The sequence below is a fragment of the Vombatus ursinus genome, unplaced genomic scaffold (genome assembly GCF_900497805.2).
Source record: "Vombatus ursinus unplaced genomic scaffold, bare-nosed wombat genome assembly UNPS02014784.1, whole genome shotgun sequence".
NCBI classification, from domain to species: Eukaryota; Metazoa; Chordata; class Mammalia; order Diprotodontia; family Vombatidae; genus Vombatus; species Vombatus ursinus.
In genome coordinates this window covers 16,136,338-16,149,197 of record NW_020954562.1, presented here as the reverse complement: position 1 = coordinate 16,149,197, position 12,860 = coordinate 16,136,338, and the positions used below count along the sequence as shown (strand labels likewise).

General features: G+C 39.7%; 1 pseudogene; it reads left to right on the top strand.

The window, feature by feature from the left end:
• Positions 1-11,204: 11,204 nt before the first annotated feature.
• On the top strand, positions 11,205-11,814 carry LOC114046601 (annotated as a pseudogene).
• Positions 11,815-12,860: the final 1,046 nt, after the last annotated feature.

Below are 12,860 nucleotides of genomic sequence, written 5' to 3'. Positions count from 1 at the left end.
GCACCTATCCCCCAGGGTGTTATGAGCATCAAATGAGTTAATAGCCTGGCCCACAGTAAGCATTATATAAATGTCAGTTGTTATTATTGTGCTTGCACATTGCATGGCACACAGTAAGTGGTATAGAAATGTTAGCTACTATTATTACTATTAAAATGCTTACACAGTTCCTGGAACATAGTAATTGCTATATAAATGTTAGCTATTAATATTATTATTAAACTGTAAGTACAGGCAAAGTGATGTAGTGGTTAGAGATCTGGCTTTAGAGCCAACAAGACCTGGGATCAACTCCCTTCCCTGACACATACTGGCTTCACAGACTTGAGCAAGGCACCTAACTTCTCACGGCTCTAGGCAATTGTCTGAGACTCTTAAGTTATAGAGAAAGTGCTGATCTCTATTGGTAGAGTTCTTATCTGGTATTCTTTAGACCAGTGACATCACTGGCCCTGTCCCTCTCCTATGTCCACAGTGCTCTTCACAAAGTAGGCATTTCAGAAACATATATTGTTCTAAAAACTTGAAAGTAATTATGATGCTTACTAGATGAATAATAAAGTAAATGAACTACATGTGTTTAGCACATAAATTTTTTTATTTTTTTAAATATTTTTCCAATTGAATTTAAAAAATTTTTAACATTTGGTTTTTAAAATTTTGAGTTACAAATTCTCTTCCTGACTCCCTGCCCTCCCGCTTCACTGATAAAGTAATCAGTTTGATATAGGTCATACGTATGTAGTCATGCAAAACATATTTCCATATTTTTCATGTTGTGAAAGAAAACATAGACAAAAAAAAAGAAAGAAAAATGAAGAAAGTAAAAACAAGTATGCTTAGATCTGCATTCATACTCCATCAGTTCTTTCCCTGAAGGTGGATAGCATTTTTCATCCTTCAAAATTGTCTTAAATAATGATATTGTTGAGAATAGCTAAGTTATTCAGAGTTTATCATCATATAATATTGCTGTTATTGTGTACAATATTGTCCTGGTTCTGCTCATTTCACTTTGCATAAGTTCATATAAGTCTTCCCAGATTTTTCCTGAAACCATCCTGCTTGTTGTTTCTTATAGCAAAATAGTATATTCAACCATTCCTCAATTGTTGGGTATCCCCTCAATTTTGGATTCTTTTTCACCACAAAAGAACTGCTATAAATATTTTCATACATATATGGGTCCTTTTCCTTTTCCTTTGATGTTTTTGGAATGCAGACCTAGTAGTGGTATCACTGGGTCAAAGGGTATGCATAGTTTTATAGCCCTTCGAGCATAGTTCCAAAATGTTCTCCAGAATGATTGGATCAGTTCAAAACTCCACCAACAGTGAGTTCAAATTTTTCCACATACCCCTCAAACATTTGGCATTTTCCTTTTCTGTCATATTAGCCAATCTCATAAGTATGAGGTGGTATCTCGGAGATGTTTTAATTCACATTCCTCTAATCAGTAGTGATACAGAGCATTTTTTCATATGACTGTAGATAGCTTTGATTTCTTCTTCTGAAAATTGCCTGTTCATATCCTCTGATCATTTATCAATTGTAGAATGACTTCTGTTTTTATAAATTTAACTCAGTTCTCTGTAGATTTGAAAAATGAGACCTTTATCAAAGAGATTTATTTTAAGAATTTTTCCCACTTTTCTGATTTCCCTCTAATCATGGCTGCATCAGATTTATTTGTACAAAAATTTTTTAATTTAATTTAATTTAAAAATTATCCATTTCACATCCCGTAATGCTGTCTCATGTTTGATCATAAATTCTTTCCTTATTTATAGTTCTGACAAGTAAATTATTCCATGGTCCCCTAATTTTCTTCTGATATTACCCTTTATGTCTAAATCATGTACCCATTTTGACCTTATCTTCATATATAGTATGAGATGTTGATCAATACCTAGTTTCTGCCAAACTTGCTTTCCAGTTTTTCTGCAATTTTGGCCAAATAGCAAGTTTAGTGTTGATACTACTTCATTGTCTACTGTACCTTCAAGCAAGATATTTCCTGCTTATCTTTCTAATTAGGTCTATTGCTTTTGCTTTGTCTGAGATCATGATTGCTACCTCTGCTTCTTTTACTTCAGCTAAAGCGTAACATATTCTGCTCCAGCCCTTTACCTTTACTCTGTGTGTGTCTCTCTTCCTCAGTTGTTTCTATTATACCACATAGTGTCAGATTCTGATTTTTAATCCACTCTGCTATGCACTTCCATTTTATGGGTGAATGCATCCCATTCACATTCACAGTTATAAGTACTAGCTGTGTATTTTCCTCCATCCTGATTTTTCCTCTGCTTATCCTTCTATTTCCTTTCACCCTGTCCCTCCTCAAAAGTGTTTTGCTTCTGATCACCACCTCCTCCAATTCACCATCCCTTCTATCAGTGCCCCCCTTTTCTTATCTTTCTCCCCTTCTACTTCCCTGTAGGTTAAGACAGCTTTCTGTACCCAACTGAGTGTGTATGTTACTCCCTCTTTGAGCTAATTCCAATGAGAGTACTGTTCAAAAATTGCCTGCCACCCCACCCATCTTCCCTTTCATGGTGAAAGTTCCATTGCACCTCTTTTCTTTAAAATAATTTACCCCATTTTACCTCTCCCTTCCTGCTTTTCCCAGTGCATCTAAGAGGGCTTTAGGATTTAGAGTTCCTGGAATCACACAGGGAATTACATGGTCAGGCCTGTGTCTTAAGAATACTACTTTGGCAGCTGGGTGGAGGATGGATTTCAATAAGGAGAAACTGAAGTCAGGAAAACTAATTAGATTATTTCAGTAGTTCAGGTGAGAGGTTGCTGAGTCTCTGTACTAGGTTGTGATGTGACTGGAGGGAAGGAGATAGATGCAAAAGATGTCAAGGAAGTAGAATTAAAATACTTAACAAATGATTGCATATAGGAAGGGGAACCATCACCAGTTGTCTTGATTTTTGGCTTGCCTTTGGACTCCAATGACACTGGAGGAGAGGGTGAGGCTGGAGACTTCACAACTCTACCTTACTTAAGTCCCATTCAGGCACAAGTCAAGACATCACCCTCATGATGTCATTGGCCCTTGTAGAGAACATAAGATGAACAATAACAATTTTTCTCGCCCTTTAATTTTATTTTTTTGAAATCATCCCATCCTAGTCAACTCATACCTGTGCCCTCTATGTATACCCCTTCTAACTGCTCTAATAATAAGATTCTTAGGAGTTACAAGTATCATCTTCCTATGTAGGATTGTAAACAGTTTAGCTTTATTGAATCCCTTATGATTTCTCTTTCCTGTTTACCTTTCCTTCTCTTGAGTCTTATATTTGAAAGTCAAATTTTCTATATAGTTCTGGTCTTTTCATAAGAAATGCCTGAAAGTCCTCTATTTCACTGACTATTCATTTTATTCCCAGAAAGGATTATACTCAGTTTTGCTGGGTAGGTGATTCTTGGTTCTAATCCTAGCTCCTTTGCTCTCTGGAATAGCATATTGCAAGCTCTCTGATACTTTAAGTAGAATCTGCTAAATCTTGTGTTATCCTAACTATAGCTGCACAGCTATCTGGATTGTTTCATTCTGGCTACTTTCAATGTTTTCTCCTTGACCTGGAAGCTTTAGAATTTGGATATAATATTCCTGGAAGTTTTTATTTAGGGATCTCTTTTAGAAGATGATCAGTGGATTCTTTCCATTTCTCTGTTACCCTCCAGTTCTGGGATATCAGGGTGGTTTTCCTTGATCATTTCTTGAAATGTGATATGTAGGTTCTTTTTTTTTTTTCATGGCTTTCAGATGGTCTAATAATTCTTAAATGCTCTCTTCTTGATCTATTTTCCAGGTCAGTTGTTTTTCCAATGAGATATTTCACATTTTCATATTTTCTTCTATTCTAATTTTTAAGGAATTGTTTTCTTCAGTGAGCTTTTGTATCTCCTTTCCCATTTGACCAATTCAGATTTTTAAGGAGTTCTTCTCTTCAGTTCTTCTCTTCAGGATTTTTGTGGCTCTTTTACCATTTGGTCTATTCTGTTTTCGAAGATGTTATTTTCTTCAGCATTTTTTGTGCCTCCTTTACCAAGCTATTAACTCTTCTTTCATAATTTCCTTGCACCCTTCATTTATTTTCCTAATTTTTCTTCTACCTCTCTTATGGTTCTTTATATCCTTTTGAACTCTTCCAGGAATTCTTTTTTGGGCCTGACACCAATTCATATTTTTCTTTGAAACTTTGGATGTAGCTGTTTTGACTTTGTGGTCTTCTTCTGAGTTTGTGATTTGATTTTCCCTGTTACCATAGTAACTTTCTATGGTCAGATTCTTTTCTGTAGTTTGCTCACTTTTCCAGCCTATTTCTTGACTTTTAACTTGATGTTAAAGTTGGACTGTGCTCCCAGGGTAGAGAGGGCACAGGTTTTTCATGCTACCTTTTTCACAGCCAAGATGGTATGATCTAAGGAGAAGTGTTGTCAGTGCTCTCCTGGCCAGTGCTCTGGTCTGTGAGTGACCAGAAGCACTCTTTTCTGTACTGGAACTGACTAGGGTCCCTGTTCCCCTGTGGCCACAAGCTCTGATGTGCTAGTACTCTTCCTCTCCCTTCTCATGCCTGCAACCCAGATCTGCATGTGCACAATGCAACAGAGTCCTACACCCAGTGCCAGCAAAGGATTCCCTGTGATTTCCTTCTGATCAGTTGTCTGATCCCCTTAACATCTGTGGGCTGAGAGCTCCAGAAGCCGCCACTGTGGTAAATTTGGTCACTCTGAAATCCAGCCTCTGGCTTGCCATCTTTTCCTGTGCTGGACTGCATTTCACTCTCACCAGTGAGATAGACCTTTCCTGCCAACTTTCCAAGTTGTCCTTGGGCTGGAAAATTGTTTTACCCCATTTTTTTTGTTGGTTCTGCCATTTCAGAATTCATTTTGAAGTGTTATTTTAATGTTGTTTGGAGATGAATTTAGGAGAGCTCAAGCAAATTTAAAATTTTTAAATTTAAAAGCCTTTACTCTATCATATTTGCTCCACCTCTCAGCTGCATATAAACCGTACAAGATGACTGTGATTTTATTTAAACTCATTGATAGCATCATCAAATGATAAGCTATGAATCCCATAACTTCCTATTTACATAAAGCTTATCAAAGGCAGTTCTTCTCCTTGTCCTCTGGTTATGGCTCTTTCATAATATTTTTCAAACATGAGAATGACCTTCTTCCTGCATTGTTACTATGAAACTTCAAAGGGATCCCAGCATTGCTTTATATGCTACATGCTACAACATTGGTCTTTTCTTGGATGACACCTTGATACAATTTCAAGTAGCACAAATAGTTTTCATTAAGGAAATTAGTTTGATATAAGCATATTGATTATAACCTAATTTCCTTGATATCACTAACATCAACCTTATCTAGATAGCTTTTCCTCTTATGCTTTATATCTTCCCACAACTTTTTTTTCTGAGGAAAAAAAATGAATATTTTTGGCAACATTTTCACATATGTTAGGAAGAAAGGATTCAACTAGAGCTTAGCTCTTTTTTTTTTAAAGGCTGCTTATAGTTTATTGTAAATAAAGTTACTGAGACTACTAGAAAGCACCTAAGTGACTTAGTTTAAAAAAATATGGTTTCTTTTCCTCATTTTTGTTGTTTTGCCTTTGTTTTACTTTAAATACACACACACACATACACACACGCACACACACACACACACACACACACACACACACACACACACATGCACACCCCCCACAACTATTTGTACATTTAGGCAGCCTACCTCATCTGAAAGACCAGGTAGGAAGGGGAAGAGAAGAGGAGAAAGTTACGGTTAGATATGGGCTCAAACACTAGTGCCCTATAGAAGTGGAGAGCAACAGGCAGGGCGCTGCCCATCACAAAGAAGGCCCAGTGCTGGCTCTGCTGGGATGGATGACATCTGACTTTCCAAGGTAGTTCACAGTTGTTCATTCAATGAACTACCTGGAAAGTTCCAAAGTGCTCTGGGGATTCTTAATACAATCATTATGAATGGATGACTGGGCTTCTTCTTCTTCTTCTTCTTTTTTTTTTTTTTTTGGTGAGGCAGTCAGGGTTAAGTGACTTGCCCAGGGTCACACAGCTAGTGAGGGTCAAATGTCTGAGGCTAGATTTGAACTCAGGTCCTCCTGACTCCAAGGCCAGAGCTCTGTGCACTGTGCCACCTAGCGGCCTCAGTGACTGGACTTCCTGAGGAAGAAGCTTGTCCACATCTGGTTGAGGAAGGATGGGATGGTCACTTCTAGGATGGGGGATCACATCCCCTGAATTCTTGGCACATCCTCAGGAGCTACTGCTGTATGTAGATGGAAGCCCACTCAGTAAATCAGCTGCAACATCTGAAATCTATACACCACACTTATCTTTTTTCTTCTGGTAGATGTCATCATACTTTCCTGCCTTGTTGGATTTATTATCATATGACATATGATTAGGTCAAACTTTACCCCAAGTATGAGTCAGGACTACTATAGTCTGTCTGTACTTGCCCTGGGTGTTGTTCAGCAGCTTAGAGACCCCTGGGCTAATGAAATGTTGGTATAAACTGTAGTTCTTTGTGCTCAGATTTCAAGTCAGGATGGTAATGTCTGTTTTAGAGTTACTTCCTTTTACATTTAAAAAACCAATTACGTATGACATGAAACTGAGTATATTTTTAAACATACATGCTAAAGACAAAGTTGTAGCTTATATATTTGCATAAATATAGTATTCCAACAATAACATCATTGATAAAATCATTGCCTATTTGCTCTTCCGAAGGAATACACCAAGATACTTTTAAAGCAATGTAGAGAGATTTTTATCAAGTAGTTTTTAAGGCTGTCAATAGCTAACAGAGGAGAATTCAAGGTGGAAAGGGAGGAAAAGTTGCTCTCATTCATTTATTAAATAACATACATTGTGTCCCAAAGAAGACATAATTTCTGCTTATATCATATAAGACATTCATTAACTGAGGAAAACAGTTTGAGAAACATAAGTACCATAGGAATTTAGAATAAAGAAAAGGTGATTATGAGTTGATATTTGCCCAGAATATCAAGCCCATTTATTGTACACCTCCATTTACACAGAAGGAGGGTGTCTGCTTTGTTTAATCTTCTCTTTGACTAAGAATTACCATGATGACCTTATGTGAACTTTAAAGAATGAGAATATAATGAATACACTTAGCACAAAAACTATTGCTTGGTATTTTAAAAAGAAAGTGTTATCTTATCCATATGGGTACTCCTGCCACCCATGAGGATTATAACCTTTCCACATCTTACTGGGTGGTTTAATGATTTGTTGTGGCCAAAAATTTATCACCTGATAGCCAGTCTTTTGGTGATTAAATTCCCTGATCCTCAAAGGTAATCTGTCACTGGGTGCATAACCAAAGCTTTTCCAGTTTGTAAGGTACTCCAAGAGTTTTTGCCCCACTACAGTAGCCCTTCAAGAAGCCAGGATCATCTTCACACCGCCACAAGGCCTGAGGAGGACTTTTATTTTGCCTTTGTGTCCTTCCAAGCATGCCTCCCTATTGCCATGCCAAAAGGCCATTCTTCTTCCTAAATTTTTGCTTTAAATGAGCCACTCCATTCGGCTGCTGAGAAAAAGGCTGGCCTGTGTGCCGCTGTGATTTCTCCAAACTCCACAACCGTGCCAATTGCCTGAAAGACAAGAACCGTGAAACAACAATGAGGCCTTGGCACTCAGCCACTCTGCCATCCCTGAAGCAACAGTGCTTGATGTTCTCCACCTCTCCGGTCAGGGCATGTTCAAAGAGGAGGTGACAACAAGGCCATCCATGCAACTGTGCTTTGTCAGCTGAAGTGGAGTGACCAAACACTGGGTGGGCACATTTTAATGATTCATGAACAGGAAGCATTATGAGCCATAGTGGCCCTATCATAGAGGAACAATATGAATTCAGTAAGTTGGGAAGAAATGAAAAGGAAATAGGAATGGGAAATTGCAAAGATCTCGATAAATCAAGAGTTCTTAATTTGGGGTCCATGGACATATTTCAGGGGTCTGTGAACTTGAAACAGGGCAGCTAGGTGATACAGTGGATAGACGGACCTGGAGTCACAAAGACCTGAATTCAAATCCAGTCTTAGATGTGGGGTAAATCACTTAAACTTTGTTTGCCTCAGTTTCATCATATGTAAATGAGGTGAATAATAGCACCCACCTCCCAGGGTTGTCATATGTGTAAAGTGCTTGTCACGTAGCATGCACTATACAAATATTAGTTAACGCAAGAACCCCTGCTATAAATGGTGACTTCAAAATGGAGTCATATTTAAAAAGGAAAAACACTGGGATTAAGTGGCACCAAAACATTTCCCATGTATTTGAGGGGCTTTGCACTGAACCAGGCAGAATAATGAAGCCTAAAACAAAGGGGGAGATCACTCTAATTCTTCTCAAGACATTGAATTCATTTTTGATTCATCAGTCTCATGATTTCCTGTTTGACAGAACTTTTGTCTATTATATTAAGAAAATTGCTCTGAAAGAACTTCCTCAAAGTGGATGGTGGATAATCAGGAATGTATAAAAGAAATATCAGGCTGTTATGAAGTGATGACACTATTAGGTAAGTGTATATTGTGCATTAAAAAGGAGAAGTTCCATGACCCGCGCCAAAAGAACTTTGAGCTAGACGAGAGGAAAGATTGGCTGGCCCTCCCCCACAGGATAAGTTCACTTGAAAGCAGATACATGTCAAAACTTTTTTTTTTTTTAAGTTGGCTATTAGCTCCACTGAGTCCTGGGGAAAGAGTAGTAACCCACTGTATTGTTTCCTAGTGTGAAAACAGTGATTTATTAGCTCTGAGGTCAGATGAAGCCTCTGGAAACAAAGGCACAAATTGAAAATCAGATCTTCAGGAGACAAACAATGAGGCTGAAATCATCTGGCAGTATTGAGAGCTGGGAGTGATTTGAGAGATCACAGAGTCCAGCCCCCTCCTTTTGCAAGTGAAGAAACAGGTCCACAGATGCTAAATGAATTACTCGGGGTCACACAAATAGTAAAGGAAAAATGCCAGGATTAAAATACAGGACCTTTGGGTCCCAATCCAGCGTCCTTCCCACTGCACCATGCTGGGTTTATTCTCATAAACAAAAGTCTTGAATAAGTGACATATCACCACTGTAAGACAGACCTGCACAACTTGGCGGTAGGTAGGACCAAAATTAAAATAAGCTAAACTTCTTTGGGAAATAGGTTAAAGTAGAGACAGACTGATTGGTTAATTGCCATGGGTCATGTGACAGCCACCCAAAGTCCTTTGGTGGGTCATTTAGTGGGCCACAAGCAGCCCACGGGCCTTATGTTGTGCAACCCTGCTCTAAGATCTCAGGAAATTTAAAAAAAATATTTGCCCCCTCAGGGGTGATGAAATATAGGATAGAAAATGGTTTCACTCAGGGATCCTACCCAACATTAAGGGGGAGATATTAAATAAATATTAAAATAAGTGTCAGAGCTAACATAGTGACCTATCCCTGCTGGGGAGCCTGAGGCAGGTGGCTCTCTTAAGTTAGAGATTCTGAGCTGCAGTGGGCTAAGCCACATGGGGGCTGAATCCTTCACCAATATGGTGAGCTTCAGAGGACAGACTATTTAAGGAGCCCGGAATGGCCCAGGTGGGAAATAGGGCAGATTAAAGCTCTGTGCTGATCAGTAGTGGGATTGGACAATGAATGGCCCCTGCACTTCCAGCCAGTCTCAAAAAAAAAAATAAAAATTAAATAAGTGACAGAGATCCGCCATATCGGCTTTACAGTTGAAAGGTGCATTTTATATAGTCCTAAGCTCTTTGAGAGTGGGAACCTGGTCACGTAAATTTAGAGCTTAGAGGGACCTTAAAAGACCATCTAGTGATTGGACTAGGTCCTAGTCTAACTTCCTTCTATTAGAAATGAAGAAACTGAAGCCCGGTCTGACTCCCAGGGAGTAAGCAGGTGGCAGTGCTGGCCTTTGAATCTGCACCTCTGACTTCAAATCCAGTCATCCTTGTCCTGTGGCACACTGCCTTTTATCATCTTCATCCCCCACAACATCTAGCATAGCACCATGGGTAGAGTCTGTTCTCAAATACTCAGGTATTTGAGTGCCTGCACGACATGGGAGCTAGGGTGCTTCACCTAAGGCCTGAAAGGACTGGGTTCAAGGCCTTTCTCTGTCACTGGGGGACTGTAGGTCCATTTCCCAACCTCTCTGAACTTCAGTTTCCTTATGGTGAGAGAGGTACCAAAAGATACTTTGTCCATAGGGTTGTTGAGAGGTTCAAACAAGACAGAGTGTGTAAGGTATTTGACAATCTTAAAAGCTCTTTACTAGGTGAATGAAAGAACATATGTTTAGATCTCATGTAGGAAGGCCTGCCCCTCCAAGGTCCCAATGATGGAATCCATCTAGACCAATGCTATAGTATGCATATAGAAACAGGGGCCACTAAACTGTACTAAGGATCTCTATTGACTTGGAAAACCACATAATTAACATTATCTATGGTCTATTGTATTTTTATTTATTTTGTTAAATATTTCCCAATTCCATTTTATTCTGGTTTAGGCCTCACTCTGGAGGGTTTCTGCTTGCTGTTCTGCCCACTGGCTGCATGTTTGACACCTCTGGTCTAGAAAGTATCCTCCCTTCCCTTATAGCCTATAGAGAGAGGAGGGATGAGAAAACCATGGGCTTCTTTCTGTGCCTACTACATGCATTTTGGAATATTAAAAAAAAAAATAAGAAACAGGGTCTTCAATTTGAAAGAGCTTATAATTAAGTTAAAGAAGGCAAGGCAAACATTCAATAAGTTTACTATAGGATATATGTACAGTGACAAGATGCAAACAATAAAATACAAACTCTACATGAGTACTGAAACACACAAAACTAGAGGAGGGTGATTAATGTGGCCTAAAGTTAATCTCCTGAGCTAGAAAATAAAGGGGTAGGGGGCAGGGACAGTTAGGTAGCTCAGTGGAGAGAGCACTAGGCCGATAGTCAAGAAGACCCGACTTCAAATCCAGCCTCAGACACTTACTAGCTCTGTGACCCTAAGCAAGTCACTTAATCTCTGTTTGCCTTACTCCACTGAAGAAGGAAATGGCGAAGCACATGAGTATCTTTGTCAAGAAACCCCTACATGGCTTCTCGTTCTCATTCGGCGCCGCCACATGGTATTCAAGCGCTATGTGGAAATTGGCCGTGTGGCCTACATTTCCTTTGGGCCACATGCCGGCAAGCTGGTAGCTATTGTGAATGTTATTGATCAGAACAGGGCTTTGGTTGATGGCCCATGCAGTGGTGTGAGGAGGCAGGCCATGCCATCGTGCTCAAGTTCCCACACAGTGCTCGTCAGAAGTATGTCCAGGCTGCTTGGGAGAAAGAAAAGATCAATACAAAATGGAAAGCCACAAGATGGGCCAAGAAGATTGAATCCAGAGAAAGGAAAGCTAAGATGACAGATTTTGATCGTTAAAAAGTCATGAAGGCCAAGAAAATGAGAAACCAAATTATCAAGCATGAAGTAAAGAAGCTCCAGAAGGGGTCCACCCAGAAGGGGTTCCCTAAGAAGGGGGCTGCCCAGAAGGCACTGGCCGCAAAGGTCTCTGCTAAGAAGATCCCCTCGAAGAAGACTGAGGGTCAGAAGGCTGCCCCTGGCCAGACGGGTCAGAAGGGTCAGAAAGCCTCTGGCCAGAAGGCCCCAGCCAAGCAGGGACCCGCCCAGAAGGAGCCTGCTCAGAAAACAGCTGCTCCAAAGGCCAAAAAATAAGAGGCTGCCAGAAATCAAATAAAGGTTTTGCTACATACACATACAAAAAAAAGAAACCCCCACATGTGGTCATGAAGTCACACAATTGAATAACAACAAGGAAAGGGTCGGGAGGAGGGAGCGGGGGTGGGGTGGAAGGGAGGCTGGACTGGATCCTCTGAGCTTTCCTACAGGTCTACCATTTCAGTCTAGGTCTCACCTTCTTAGGGGAGGTGAGAACCAGGCTGGACTTTTTCCGTTCTCTAAGATCAAAAAATAGAAAGAAATTTCATCAAAACCATTCTAGAGAAACTAGCCTACTTGCTCCTTCTCCCACCAGGCATTCAGAATCCCCACTTCTCTGTTTTTGCAGAGGTGTCTCTTGCCTGGAAGGCCCTTCCTCTTCACCCTTACTTCTAAAAATCTATTTTTTCAGGGCCATGTGGGACAGGTCGCATTTCCTGATCTCAGGAGTTTAGAGTTTTCCCCCTCAAATTAACTTGAATTTATGTATAAAAATGCATCCCCTCGTAATAAGTATATGAATCCCTTAAAAACAAGATTACTTGTCTTTTTAATCTTTGTAAATCCATTAACTAAGCTTAATAAAAACATGTTGGATTGAATTGGAATTCTAGATGTTACTGTTTTTAGAATTCTTGAAGCTGGGGTCCATGAGTTTTCCAATTTTTTTCACACTGAAATCCAATAACCTTTTGCCGTTTTGGAGTTTTTAGCACAATGTTGCTGAAAGAGCACTGGATTTGGGCAGAGGACTCCAGTTCAAATCTCTGATCTGCTACTCATTAATTGGCATTACCTTTGTGACCTTGAGCAAGTCATCAGCTCTAGACCTCAGAATATCAGCTTCCTTAGCTACCTGTGTGACCTCGTAAGTCACTTGGCTGTTCTGGACCCCGATGACCTCTCCATAAGTTGGACTAGATGGCACCTGAGTCCCCTTCCAGTTCTATATCTATAATCTTATGAACTTAAAGCTTGCAGGCATTTCAGTTTGGCTACTTTGGCTTAAAAATCAGAAATTTCTGTCTTCCTGACAGCAAGACCAGGT